This window comes from Delphinus delphis, chromosome 4, assembly GCF_949987515.2.
Source record: "Delphinus delphis chromosome 4, mDelDel1.2, whole genome shotgun sequence".
Classification (NCBI taxonomy): Eukaryota; Metazoa; Chordata; class Mammalia; order Artiodactyla; family Delphinidae; genus Delphinus; species Delphinus delphis.
The window spans coordinates 54,243,342-54,257,815 of record NC_082686.1 but is presented as its reverse complement, the minus strand read 5'-3'; the positions used below and the strand labels follow the sequence as shown (position 1 = coordinate 54,257,815).

Below are 14,474 nucleotides of genomic sequence, written 5' to 3'. Positions count from 1 at the left end.
GGGATCAGTGATAAAGTAATACTCCTGCAATTCCCCAAATCTGATTCTATTTTGATAAATCTAAACATACCTATTTGAAAAAGTTACAGGGGGCCCAGAGGGGTGGGAGTTCTGAAAATTGCACGTGCCCCTTTTGTTAATAAAGCCTGCGCTTGTGCATACTGGTAAATATAGTAAAATAAACTTTAAAGTAAAACTTTAGGTTGTATGCAAAGATCTATCTTTAAATGTTTCAAGTTCCCCTAAGATTTCCTTGCATTATTAGCCTTCAAGAGACATTAAGGCTGAGCATTCTGTTCAATGCTAAGGCAGCTATTATACTAAAAATCATCTTAAGATATTTTTAAAAATCAGCAATCTCTCAGAGAACACCTGGTGATCTTAACAAACCTTTTTTTAACCCAAGACATTAAGAAAAATATATATATATAGTATAGTAAGTAGATTACATTTTACAGGCCCATAGGCTTATAAGTTTTCGCAAATGTCAAACTCATACTATACTGAGAGATTATTAACTTTGTGATGGAATTAATCTCTTTAATATAAAAGCCACAGTCATAGCTACCATATAATCAAAATTAAGTTATATACACAATGCCAAAAAAATTCAAAGTAACATTTTTTTGTGTCATAATGATTATAAAGGCTAAATGGTATATATTCACCAGTAAGTTACAGATTCTCCTCACCACATACATTCAAATATTCTTTTATTATCTTCATGAAATCTTAATAAGAACATTTAAATTACCTAAAGTATTCTGCTCAAGGAAATATTTCTATTAGTATTAAGACCCTTGAAAATAGAATGTTACTAGGTATGGGATTTGTATTCTCCTTTTAACTGCATGCTATTACTAACAGGGGTAACATTCATTGATTTTTTTTTCTTTTTTAAATTTTATTTTTTTTATGGAAGTATAGTTGATTTACAGTGTTGTGCTCATCTCTGCTGTACAGCAAAGTGACTCCGTTATACACATATAGACATTCTTTTTTTATATTCTTTTCCATTATGGTTTATCACAGGATACTGAATATAGTTCCCTGTGCTATACAGTAGAACCTTGCTGTTTATCCATCCTATATATAATAGTTTACATCTGCTAATCTCAAACTCCCAGTCTTTCCCTCCCCTATCCTGCTCCACCTTGGCAACCACAAGTCTGTTCTCTATGTCTGTGAGTCTGTTTCTGTTTTGTAGATAGGTTCATTTGTGCCATATTTTAGATTACACATATAAGTGATACCATATGGTATTTGTCTTTCTCCTTCTGACTTACTTCACTTAGTATGATAATCTCTAGTTGCATCCATGTTGCTTCAAATGGCATTATTTCATTCATTTTATGGCTGAGTAGTATTCCATTGTATATATGTACCACATCTTTATCCATTCATCTCTTGATGGACATTTAGGTTGTTTCCATGTTTTGGCTATTTTGAATAGTGTTGCCATGAACATAGGGGTGCATGTATCTTTTTGAATTATGGTTTTGTCTGGGTATATACCCAGGAGTGGGATTGCTGGAGCATATGGTAATTCTATTTTTAGTTTTCTGAGGAACGTCCACACTGTTTTCCACAGTGGCTGCACCAACTTACATTCCTACCAACAGTGTAGGAGGGTTCCCTTTTCTCCACACCCTCTCCAGCATTTGTTATTTGTAGACTTTTTAATGATGGCCATGCTGACTGGTGTGAGATGGTACCTCACTGAAGTTTTGATTTGTATTTCTCTAATAGTTAGTGATGCTGAACATCTTTTCATGTGTCTACTGGCCATCTGTATGTCTTTGGAGAAATGTCTATAAGGTCTTTTGCCCATTTTTTGATTGGGTTGTTTGTTTTTTGTTGTTGAGCTGTATGAGCTGTTTGTATATTTTGGTGAACATTCATTAATTTTTATAGTTCCTTATAAAACAAGTAAATCATATTTAGTAGAAATATATTTTCTCAAATCAGATTACATATATTATTTATTTGCATGTTTTTTAACCTGATAACTTTTCCAGAGAAAAGCTGTTTTTCTATTATCCTCTAACATCTCTCTAGCTCTATGAGGTCTCAGGTTTGAAAGTCATAATTTGTCAATGTTTTAGCAAGTCCCTTGATACAGAGATATCTAAGATGGGTCTACAATACACAAGGTTTTACTGATGGAAATTTAGCAAGCATATTTTACAATATATTTTCACTTAAGAGAAAAACCACTGAGGTAAACATTTCCATTTTACAGAGAAAGACACTAAGCTCCGTAGAGGCCAAGCAACTCACATACTAAATAAGCTTTAAAAGGAAAGATTTGAGTTAGGTTTTCTTTCTTGAAATCAGGTGCTTTTAGCATATACTGGAAAGTTTAAAAATACATTTGTTCTTCAATGAAGAATAAAATTTGGGGGAGCAGGGAATTCCACATGCTTCTCAAATGCCTCCTGCTTTTCCTCCCCTTTAAAGCAGCTGTTTCTGCATCATATTGGACTTGCACTGCTCCCCGAATTCTCTAGCTATTGTTTTGATCTCTTTCATTATAACTTTTTTCACTGTCCTATGAAAAATGAAGAATGTTATCTATGTTTTGTTTTTTGTTTTTTGTTTTTAGATAGGCATTATAGTTTTAAAAAGAAGAAAGGCTTCTTCTAGAACTTACAAGCACCAAAGAGAAGGGAAATATACCTTGAAAGCTAATGATGTGATTCTACACTTAATCTATGATTCTGTCCTTAAGATTATAGGGGAAAAAACCCATCCAGAATGGCATTAACCTTTAGGAAATTGGCCACTTCCCAAGAGTGGATAATGCATGGAAGCTGGAGGTATTATGGGTTGTGTTAAGGAGGCAAGGTCACAAAAGGTCAGTAACTAAGTTTCCGGCAATACTGGGGCACGCAAAGTTGTGACTTCTGTTGGAACCATACACAGCCTGTGCTTTTATTGATGAGTGGAACCCCTGACCTCGCACTCCCGAACAGCTTAATTCCTACTATCTGTCCCAAACCCCAAGTGCTGGTTGTAGGCCCACTGGCATGGCTTTTTATGATAGACTAAGTAATAGGTAAATAAGCTCTCAGATGTGAAACACTGCCCAACACGGTCACTGCAAGAGGGATTCATCTATGTAGGTAGGAAGTGCTCTGGATAAAGGTTAAACTCTAAAATGATTTAAAGAAATAAGAGAGGGAGTGGTAAAATAAGAGAGATGAAGATTTAGAAAACTGAAATACAATAGATACGTGTATATGAACATAGATAAATAATTTTGTTTATAATATAAAACATATATCTAATTATTTCAGTCATAAAATCTTCATGCTTAAAGCTGATACACCCTTACTGGTCCCACGGAATGGTTATTTATAAAAATATTTTCAGAAGTGTTTACAAGAAATACTTCCTCTTTGAAACTGTAAAACTCATATTGTACTTGTGAAGTAATATATTCCTGGGAAAAAATGAAAGGATTAGGATCTGTAGAAAGGATGAAGGGACCAAATTACACCCCAAAATGTTGGAAAGCACTAAAACAAAGGCATAAAGGAACTAATCAAAATTCATGGAGCACAAGGCAAAATTTCCAGCCAACTGTGAAAATCACACTTTTGAAACAAATTTTGTTTTGCTAGATCTTGTCCTTTCTTTAAATACATCTATGTGCCTTTTTTGTGATTAAGAAGGCCAAAATTCTCAATTCTGAGATATTTCTGTACTTGAACAACAGGTTAACTGTCCTTTGATATCTTCCCAGAGAAAATGAAGAGCACGATTCTACTTCCGAAACTTTGAAAAAGAACTGCTATGTGGTACTGCTCAAAAACTAAGCCAACACTTAGGCTTTCATGCTTCCTCTGGTGGAACTTCTTGAAACAGTGCCAAGAATCATTTGATCACGTAAACCAGTGCTGATGAGTTAGAAGCAGCTGGAGTATATGAATCAGTGGTCATTTCTCTGTTACATTTTTGTTTTCAAATAATTATCTGGAGAACCAAGTAACTTGATCAAAAAGGCACACTGGAAACAAAATTAGGAGGCAGAAAACCTAGAGAATAGTTCTGAATTAGGATTAAACTCCTTCAACTGTTCTCTATTTTTTTCTATAGCTTTGTTTTCTCAGTCCTCTTATAAGATTTTGGAGAGTAAGGAACCAAGTACACTTCTACCTTCCTAAACACAACAAGATAATGGTCAAATAGCAGATGTTCAAAAGACATTTACTCATTGAGTGTAATTAATAAGCTCAAATAATAAAATGTTTCCTTACTTTTCCCCCACTAAAATCAAGTATGCATTAAAAATAGGAGAAATTGCATAAAATGATTTCTAAAGATTCAAATACAATGCATCAAAAAAGCTAAAGGGAAGTTTCATGGGGCAGAGTACAATAAATGCAGAAATGGAAATAAATGTGTGTAACACAACAGCCCTAATTCTTACAACACAGATGTTCTTTGTAAACACCATTTATGTTTTTTTAAACTAATTTAGGAGATTTAATTTCTTATATTCATGAATGTTCACTAGTAGACTATATACAGTATATGATTTTAAACTGAAATAAATATTGCCCACAATCACATCACTCCATAGTGATTTTTGACTCCCTGCCTTTTTTCTTTGTAACCCCGAAGCCTGCCATGCCTTTACATCATGCTATATGTTCAATTTTTACCCCATTCTTGCACATTTCAATCAGAGAATAGGACATGAGAAAGGCAAGAGTTGAGAGGAAAAGGTAAGTGGGTATTAAGAAATAAGAACAAAAAGATAAACAGCCAAATCATTCAGGACTTTCTTAGTCATGGTAAGGAGTGTGTATTTATCCTAAGAATGATGAGAATTCAGTATAGGAGTAATAAGATTAGATCTGCATTTTGGAAGGGCCCCCCCCCCCCGCCCCCCGGCAGCAAGGGGAGGAGGGTGGACAGAAAAGGGGCAAAACTAGAGGCAGGGACACTTTTTAAGAACTTGCTTAGAGACTTCTCTGGTGGTCCAGTGGTTAAGACTCTGCTCCCAATACAGGGGGCCCAGGTTCAATCCCTGGTGAGGAAACTCAGATCCCGCACACTGCAAGTAAAAGATCCTGCAACGAAGATCCCGAGTGCCACAACTGACCCGGCACAGCCAAATAAATTAAATAAATAAATAAATTGAAAAAATTGAAGGAAAACAAAAAAAAAAGAACTTGCTTAAATTACACAGGCAAGTAATGTGGTGGTCTGTATTAGGATGGGGCCAGTAAAGAGGAGGAGCCATGGATCAATTCCAGAGATGCAAAGGAAGTAGAATCAACTAGACTTGATGATTAAACGTATCAGGGTAGCAGATGGGAAGACAGGGAAAGGGAAGTTTTACTATAAATCCTTCCTGAGGAGTATTTTTTTAAATGACGAGCTGTAATAATTATAAACTTGCTTTTCTTTATATGCTTGCCTTTATGCATGTATTCCTAAACAATACACCGTTTAAATCTGCCAGCTTCTGAACTCTAGATAAGTAGAATATTCTTCTGTAACTTGCTCCCTTCTCTCAGGATTATATGTCTGATATTCATCTGGGTGCTTGTGTTTACCTCTTTCGATTATATAGCCAAATGTTGAATGAATATACCAAAATTAACTGTTCTAGTAAATGAATGATATGCAAAAAAAATTTTTACCCCATTCTTTTTTACTCACTTATGTTAGTTTTAGGAAAAATAACGTAAGTATTTCCTAATGTTATTAAAAATATAAATGAACATAATCTTAACGGCTGAATTTTTTTTTTTTAACTGGAATTGGGAAACTCAGGAACAGAGAAGTTAAGCATCTTGAACAAAGTTACCAGATTTACAGATAGCAAACTGGGATTTGAACCTACAGTGCGTGATTCCACAGCCCATGCTAGTAACCAAATTGCTTCTTCTGTTTATGCGATGTATGTTTGCCACACCCCTCCCCTCGTCCCACCTACATCTCATTCAACTGCATTAGCTTCCAGCTTCTCTCCAACAGGAGAAAGGGCTACTCAATCCAGGCTGGCTTCTTTACTGATCCTCCTACTGTCTACCTTTCCGACCCCCATCCCTGTGCTCCAGGCCACTTTTCTTACTTTGTGACCATGTTGTTCATATAGTTCCTTCTGTCAGTCACTTCCTCCTTTTCTACCTCCTCAAAGCCTGACCACCTTTTAATACCTGGCTCATGTCCCCTCCCCTCCATAAGGTCTTACAATTAAAACCTTCATTCAAATCATTCAGTAATTACTTATTTAACACCCACTGTATATCAGGCACAGCTCTGAACACTAGGATAGAAAGGGGAATGAAACAGACAAGGCTTCTACTCTCAAAGGAAGAACAGAAGATAAACAAGTTAAAAAATAATTTTTCAGTGATAAAATATTATGAAAACAAGGTGATTTCTGTACTATTTCTGCTTGGCTTTCTGCCAGCTTCCTGTAAAACTGTAAATCATTGAAGGCAAGGATTCAACCTTTTGTCTAAAGCCTGGCATACAATAGGTACCTCAGTGATCAGTGACTTAATACGTGTACAAATGAAGAGAATGGATGACTGGATGGAATGACGGATGGACGGAGGGATGAATGAATGAACAAGCAACTGCCTCAAACTGTGACTAAACCATTCCGTCTCTAAGTTTTGCTTTCCCCAACTAAATTGTTCCCCCGACTAGACCTGAGGGTCAAGAGCCTAGAGTCTGAAAATCTGTACTGGTCTGGCCTGCCCAGTGAAGGTGAAAATGAATCAACATAGGGCAGGCACCTCCAGTTAAGGCGTGATCCCCACTATTTCTTATCCTCTTACCCAATGCCCATTTCCCATAGTCACGCTCCCTGCCTGGTTCCTGCAAGCATCTGCCCCCATGCAGTTACCTTTAGGACAAGGTCCTAAATTTTCATAACTAATAGTAAATAGAAAATTGAAAAACTCCATAACATAATCTTAACTAATTCTTTAGGAATTGTGAGAATAGCAATTTCTAGCTCAGATTATCTAGAACTACAAGAAGTTCTGAATCATCCTAATATGCGGCTAAATTCTCAAAAGCTTACCAAAACGAATTTCATTTTTCTTTAAAAATGCTAATTTAAGTTTTCAAAACATTCCGAAGAAGTGGTGGAATATAGTTTTAAATTAAAGCAGGATAAAATGGCCAAGCTCTCAACAGTGTGGAATTACTTGCTTACATCATTGGACACAATAATCACAGACCACAAACAAGGACACTGTTTACTTAGCCTTGACAACAAAAATAAATCCACAGACAACTCTGTAGACCCCAGTCTAATGAACACAGTCTTAATAGTTCAACATTCACTTTAGGTGCACATTTAATTGTCAACAATATTATAAGCATAAATGCAAACTTTGTGACAAAAATCCAACAGTAATGGTCAGTTATAAATAAGTTAACTAACCAGGGCACCCAGAAAATACATTATTTCTTTTGTAATAATCATTAAGTGAAACATTAAAAAAAATTTTTTTTTTCTCATTAAGAGCTAGCTAACCCCTGAGGATGTGCCCATCACTTGACTTAAGTTTAAGAAACACAGATCTAAAAAATACAATTAAGGGTATCTCTCCAAAAATGAATTCATGTTTATTTGTGATATGGGCACATATATATGTACAACAAACTGAATACTTTAATCAGAGTTCATTCCTGATTAATATTCAAACGCTAGTGATTCTTAAAACATTAAAACTTTACATTCCTCTGCCCATCAGCCACAGTTCTCTGATGAACAAATAGTTAATGTACATAAATAAACTCTTTAAAACAGCAGCTTACTGATTACTGTTACTTAAGAGAACCATATGGATGAATTATCTTGGCCAAATAATTATCTTCTATTTATTTGATATTAACTTCCGATTTTGCATTGGGATTTCTTAAAGTGAGAACATTTGTTTAATATTAAAGTTATATGAAAGAGCATCTGAAAAAATATCTGAAAGTTGATCTTTTATTGTTCACTAACAAAATGCCCAAAAATTATAATAAAGTGTAACCCTAACCAACAAGAGTTAATGCAGATTGAAATCTGAAGAGTCTGGAACCTCTTAGTTTAGGGGTTACTGAACTCTTTTGTGAAATAAACATAATACAACCAAATATCTTATCTTCTTGCATCTCCGTACTGTGCTTTAATAACAATTAAAATAAGTCCACTTTTTAGTTATCCAGAGAGTCTTAATTATATAAAACACAGGTTTCCTATTCAGGAAATATTTCTCTTATTATTTCAAGTGCCTCATGCCAATTTAGCATCACTAAAAATTATAAATTTTGATAAAATATTTTCCAAAGAAACTAACGAACCATAGAAAAATAAATAAGATTGTATTTTTGTGGTACTGAGTTAGCTAAAAGCCACAAAATTGGAAAAGAAACACTTCTTATAAACATCATAATTATAAAAACTTAATAATTTAAAGACTTGAATTGTACTTGCTTTCATATATATAGTATGGGCCTTTCAAGAAGCTATTTTTTCCTACTTGGAAATAAAGATATTTCCTTTTTATCTTAGCATAAATAACTAATTCCAATTCCAAGCTCCCAATTCCATCTCCAGGTACTATTCTTTCTCTCTTCCTCCTTTCAAAATAACACTTATCAAAACACTTGTCAACAGCAACCATCACCTTTTCTCCCTTCCTACTTGCTCCTCAACCCACTGCTATATGGCTCTCACCCTGCTCCAGCTCTCAAAACTGACTCTCCATCAGATCACCAGTGGCCTGAACATGCTAAATGCAGGGGTGGATTTACATCCTCACCTTACTGTTTCTTCTGCTTGAGTTACTGACTTGACATTCTCCTGGTTTCCCTTCTGGCTCCCTGACCAGTCCTCAGCCCCAAACTGGTTCATGCCATCCATCTGCCCTCTTCGAGGCCTTATTCCTATACATTCCCCTGCATTTCTGTCTCCCAAAGGCCTAACAATTCTTAAGATTTCAACTGAAAACACTTGCTCAAAGAAGCCTGCCCTGCTTCTGCAGCTTTGGTCAGCTACCCAACTGTAATTTTCTTACTACCCCATTCTTTTATTCTTGAGCATTTATGATTATTTGAATTAAAATAATTGTATAAGTAATTATTTGATACCAACAGCCTTCACTGAAATGTAAGGGTAGGGACTGTGATTTCTAGTGCCCAGCACACAGCATTCTACACATGAACATTTGAAGGAAGGAAGGGAGAAAGGGACAGAGGGAGGAATGAGTTTCACAAACTAAATTAAAAACTATTAACTTTGATTCTAAATAGTAAACTAAAGAAAAAAAATAGCATCATTTCAATAATCTGATTCAGGTGTTATAAACGAGCCAACTGTGAAATCAGCTGAATTTCAGACAAGTAATATTAGAGATACTATGTATAATTTAAAGTACAATTTATCCTGAATATTGAAATGACTGGCACTTAAAACAACCACAGCCCTATAAAAAAATAGTTCCAGAAATCAAAACTGAAGACTGTTTTGCAGAATCATTAATCCTCTCAGGCTCAGTAGAAATCAGGCTATACATGAAGAAAACCATAAACATACTGGAATAAATATTTCTGGTTTTTGTCTTTTGTGGGGTTTTTTTGGCCTGGCCAAGACACATGTGGGATCTTAGTTCCCTGCCCAGGGATCGAACCCACGCCCCCTGCAGTAGAAGCGCGGAGTCTTAACCACTGGACCACCAGGGAAGTCCCTGGAATAAATATTGCTTAAACCTGAATTAACATTTTAAAACTACTCTCAATGACTCAGTTTGCTTCTTAACATGATAAAGGAAGCATTAATTACTACAAATACCTAGTATACTGTGCTGTTCATAATAAGGTGTAAATCATTCACGCTCAGTCTACTCATTCATAAAATAAGCAGTTGAGTAGCTGATCTGCAAGTTCCCTTCCAACCTTTTTGAAAGTTAAGAGTTATACCAAGAAACCTGACACAGCAACATCCCAGTTAATCTGAAAGTCTGCTTCTGAGTCTCTTTTAACTATTCGAAATACAAAGGATTAAAGCCTAAAAAAAAACATTAAAAGCCCTCTGAGTAGTCAAGATTTGTTTTTATTAATACACAACAAGTCACATATATTGAAGGCAGGCCTTTAAACTTCACAACACCTTGATTTTTATTTTGATCCCTGTTGCAATATGCTTCATTAACTACTAAACAAATCATATAACTAGGCTGCTAACAGCCTTGAGAAGGGTCAAAAATGTAATGAGATAGGAAAAATGGAACAAGAAAAAATATTAAAGCACAGTTCATTCTCTAAAGACCAGCAACGCAGAGAGGATTTAGTGAAGCAAAGAGCACAAGTTACCTCCATAGCTTATTATACTACACCATTCTATTAATACTAACAGCAATAATGATAATTTTGAATTACCAAAAACAGTAAAATTATGTTTGTTATATTCTATTTAGCAAGGTAGGAAAATATATCATCATTGAAATGTTTAAAATTTAAACTTACATTTTCTTTAAAAGTTAAAAACTGTTAAAAACAACGGGTCCTAGAACTTAAACTACCAAGCACTACACTTTAACTGGTACATTATAGTCCCAGAGACAAAACATTAACACAGGAGGTATTACCTTATTTATATGCCAACAGCTTTAAGGTAGGAAAAGTTCTTTAAAGTAAGTAAAGAACTGCTTTCCACTCATGATGTAAAACAAACACAGAAAACAAGAAACAGGGAGAAGACTCTCTTTTGTTGAAATTTATGTCTGGAAGCTCTCTTAAAATGAGTACTAATTGTTTGGCATTTGGGTGACTCCGGGTTTTCAAAGATGGCTACTTAACTGGCATACTAAGACAATCTTTCAACAAAAAAAGAAATAATTTCAATGCTTTTGTAAAAAAAATCAATACCTTTTTAAAATATCCTAGTTTTATAAACATTGTCTGGATACTTGGATAAAACTAAATACAATGTGACCTAAAAACAAAACAGATGGGTGAAGGTGGTCACCTGGCACAAACTTACAGGAAAAAACAGAAAAATGTCATGAAAAAAAAACTTTACACATATTTAATATGTGTGCTGAAACTTAAGGTAAATACTGAAGAAATTTTTGCCGCATGTTTCCAAAAGTATACAATCTTGCTAACTGTTTACTACCTATGGAAAGTACTTTAAAAAATACTTCTACCAAGTTAATGTGAATATTTTATTAAACAGAAAGTTTGCCAAAATACCTAATGCCCTAACAAGCTAAAAAGAAACTACTGCTTCTGCTGAAATCTTTGAAATAAAGAATTTTTAAGTTAGAGATTCTTTTTATAAATGAATATTTTGGCTTATATATATGTGTATTATACTTAAATGTACATTATAAAACATGTTTTATAAATATGCAGCTACAGATGTAGTAATACTGTATACAAATTAATAGAATCTAAATTTTATTTAAAAAGCATTTTAATGATAGTAATTATAATTATAAAGCATTATTCTTTTCTAAAAATATCAGACTACTCGTTAGAGGACATAGTTCTTGATTAAGAATTAGATTTAATAAATTCTATAAATTCTGCCCTGTGGTTGATAGATTGTACTCTTTACGTAAAACTTGTAAGCTAACTTATCTTAAATTCCTAATTCCAAGGTAAAAGAAACAGCTAACTCAAGGATGTTAAGTATGGAGGATGTATGCGATGTATAAAAACCTGAACAACGTCAGTTCATGCCCACAGCAGAGGAGACTAATCAGCAAAACACTAATTATAATTTGGAGTATCATTCCATTCTCAAATCTACCTTTTAAAAACTCTGCTTAATTCCACAATTATTACCTGTCTAGTATGTACAAAGCACCCGTGCAAGACAGAAGAATGAAAAAAATATTCAGACTTGGTAGGAGCAGGGCACAAATACAGGATCACAGAAGAATAATTCCCAAGTCTAGGAATCCTGACACTGGCCTGTAACACCAAAAAAGATTCAGCATAAACAGGGAAACAACTATTCCTTTCCTAAATGTGGGGTAAAGGTATTAAGTTTCTCTTTTATCCATTCAACACTTCAGAACTTAAGTGTGATTACTCTTGAAAAGCTCAGTAAGTGAAAATATGATTAAAGGGATTTTAAGGCAAAACTAGCAGCTTCTATAAAAAATCAGAAGCTTGGTTTAAATTTGCTCCTTGCTAAGTACAGATTGTTCTTTAAGCAAAACATTCAAGGATTCACTTACGAATAACAATTTAAAAGGTTAGCAACAGACTAGGTATCAGGTAGACTTTAGGTCTTCCATATTTAAACATTTATTTGCATAATTACTTACAGAAGACTAAAATCATGAAATTTTGTGTCTCAATAAAAATACTGACTAGGGCTTCCCTGGTGGCGCAGTGGTAGAGAGTCCGCCTGCCGATGCAGGGCACAGGGGTTCGTGCCCCGGTCTGGGAAGATCCCACATGCCGCGGAGCGGCTGGGCCCGTGAGCCATGGCCACTGAGCCTGTGCGTCCGGAGCCTGTGCTCTGCAAGGGGAGAGGCCACAACAGTGAGAGGCCCGCGTACTGTAAAAAAAAAAAAAAAAAAAATCTTCCAAAAAACAAAAGTCCAGGATCAGAAGTCTTCAGAGGTGAACTCTATCAAACAATTAGAGAAGAGCTAACACCCATGCTTCTCAAACTCTTCAAAAAAATTACAGAGGAAGAAACACTCCCAAGTTCATTCTATGAAGCCACCATCACCTGGGTACCAAAACCAGACAAAGATATCACACACACAAAAAAAATTACAAACCAGTAACACGGATGAACATAGATGCAAAAATCCTCAACAAAATACTAGCAAACAATATCCAACAACACATTAAAAGGATCATACGCCATGATCAAGTGGGTCTTATCACAGGGATGCAAGGATTCTTCATGTGCAAATCAATCAATATGATACACCGTATTAACAAATTAAAGAACAAAAACCATATGATCATCTCAATAGATGCAGAAAAGGCTTTGCACAAAATTCAACACCCATTCATGATAAAAACTCTCCAGAAAATGGGCATAGAGGGAACCTACCTCAACAGAGTAAAGGCCATATATGACAAACCCACAGCAAACATCATTCTCAAAGGTGAAAAACTGAAAGCGTTTCTTCTAAGATCAGGAACAAGACAAGGATGTCCCCTCTCACTACTATTATTTAACATAGTTTTTGAAGTCCTAGCCATGGCAATCAGAGGAGAAAAAGAAATAAAAGAAATACAAATTGGAAAAGAAGAAGTAAAACTGTTACCGTTTGCAGATGACATGATACTATACATAGAAAATCCTAAAGATGCCACGAGAAAACTACTAGAGCAAATCAATGAATTTGGTAAAGTCACAGGATACAAAATTAATGCACAGGGCTTCCCTGGTGGCGCAGTGGTTGAGAATCTGCCTGCTAAGGCAGGGGACACGGGTTCGAGCCCTGGTCTGGGAGGATCCCACATGCCATGGAGCAACTAGGCCCGTGAGCCACAACTACTGAGCCTGCACGTCTGGAGCCTGCGCTCTGCAACAAGAGAGGCCGCGATACTGAGAGGTCCATGCACCACGATGAAGAGTGGCCCCTGCTTACCACAACTAGAGAAAGCCCTCACACAGAAACGAAGACCCAACACAACAAAAATAAATTAATTAATTAATAAACTCCTACCCCCGACATCTTCTTTAAAAAAAAAAAAATTAATGCACAGAAATCTCCTGCATTCCTATGCATTAACAACGAAAAATCTGAAAGAGAAATTAAGGAAACAATCCCATTTATCACTGCAACAAAAAGAATAAAATACCTAGGAATAAACCTACCCAAGAAGATAAAAGACCTGTATTCAGAAAACTATAAGACACTGATGAAAGAAATCAAAAATGACACAAACAGATGGAGGGATACACCATGTTCTTGGATTGGAAAAATCAATATTGTGAAAATGACTACACTACCCAAAGCAATCTACACATTGAATGCAATCTCTATCAAATTACCAATGGCATTTTTCACAGAATTAGAACAAAAAAATTTACAATTTATATGGAAACACAAAAGCAATCTTGAGAAAGAAAAATGGAGCTGGAGGAATCAGGCTCCCTGAATTCAGACTATACTACAAAGCTACAGTAATCAAGACAGTCTGGTACTGGCACAAAAACAGAAATATAGATCAATGGAACAGGAAAAAAATTCCAGAGATAAACTCACACACCTATGGTTACCTATCTATGACAAAGGAAACAAGAATATACAATGGAGAAAAGATAGTCTCTTCAATAAGTGGTGCTGGGAAAACTGGACAGCTATATGTAAAAGAATGAAATTAGAACAATACCTAACACCATACACAAAAATAAACTCCAAATGGATTAAAGACCTAAATGTAAGACTAGACACTGTAAAACTCTTAGAGGAAAACACAGAACACACTTTGACATAAATCACAGCAAGATCTTTTTTGACCCA

The 14,474-nt window shown here is 35.3% G+C and overlaps 1 protein-coding gene across 7 annotated transcripts in view; it reads right to left on the bottom strand.

Moving 5' to 3' along the window:
• Nucleotides 1-14,474, bottom strand: part of BBX (BBX high mobility group box domain containing) — a 282,022-nt gene that overhangs the window by 211,368 nt on the left and 56,180 nt on the right. The gene's annotated exons all lie outside the window — the stretch shown is intronic.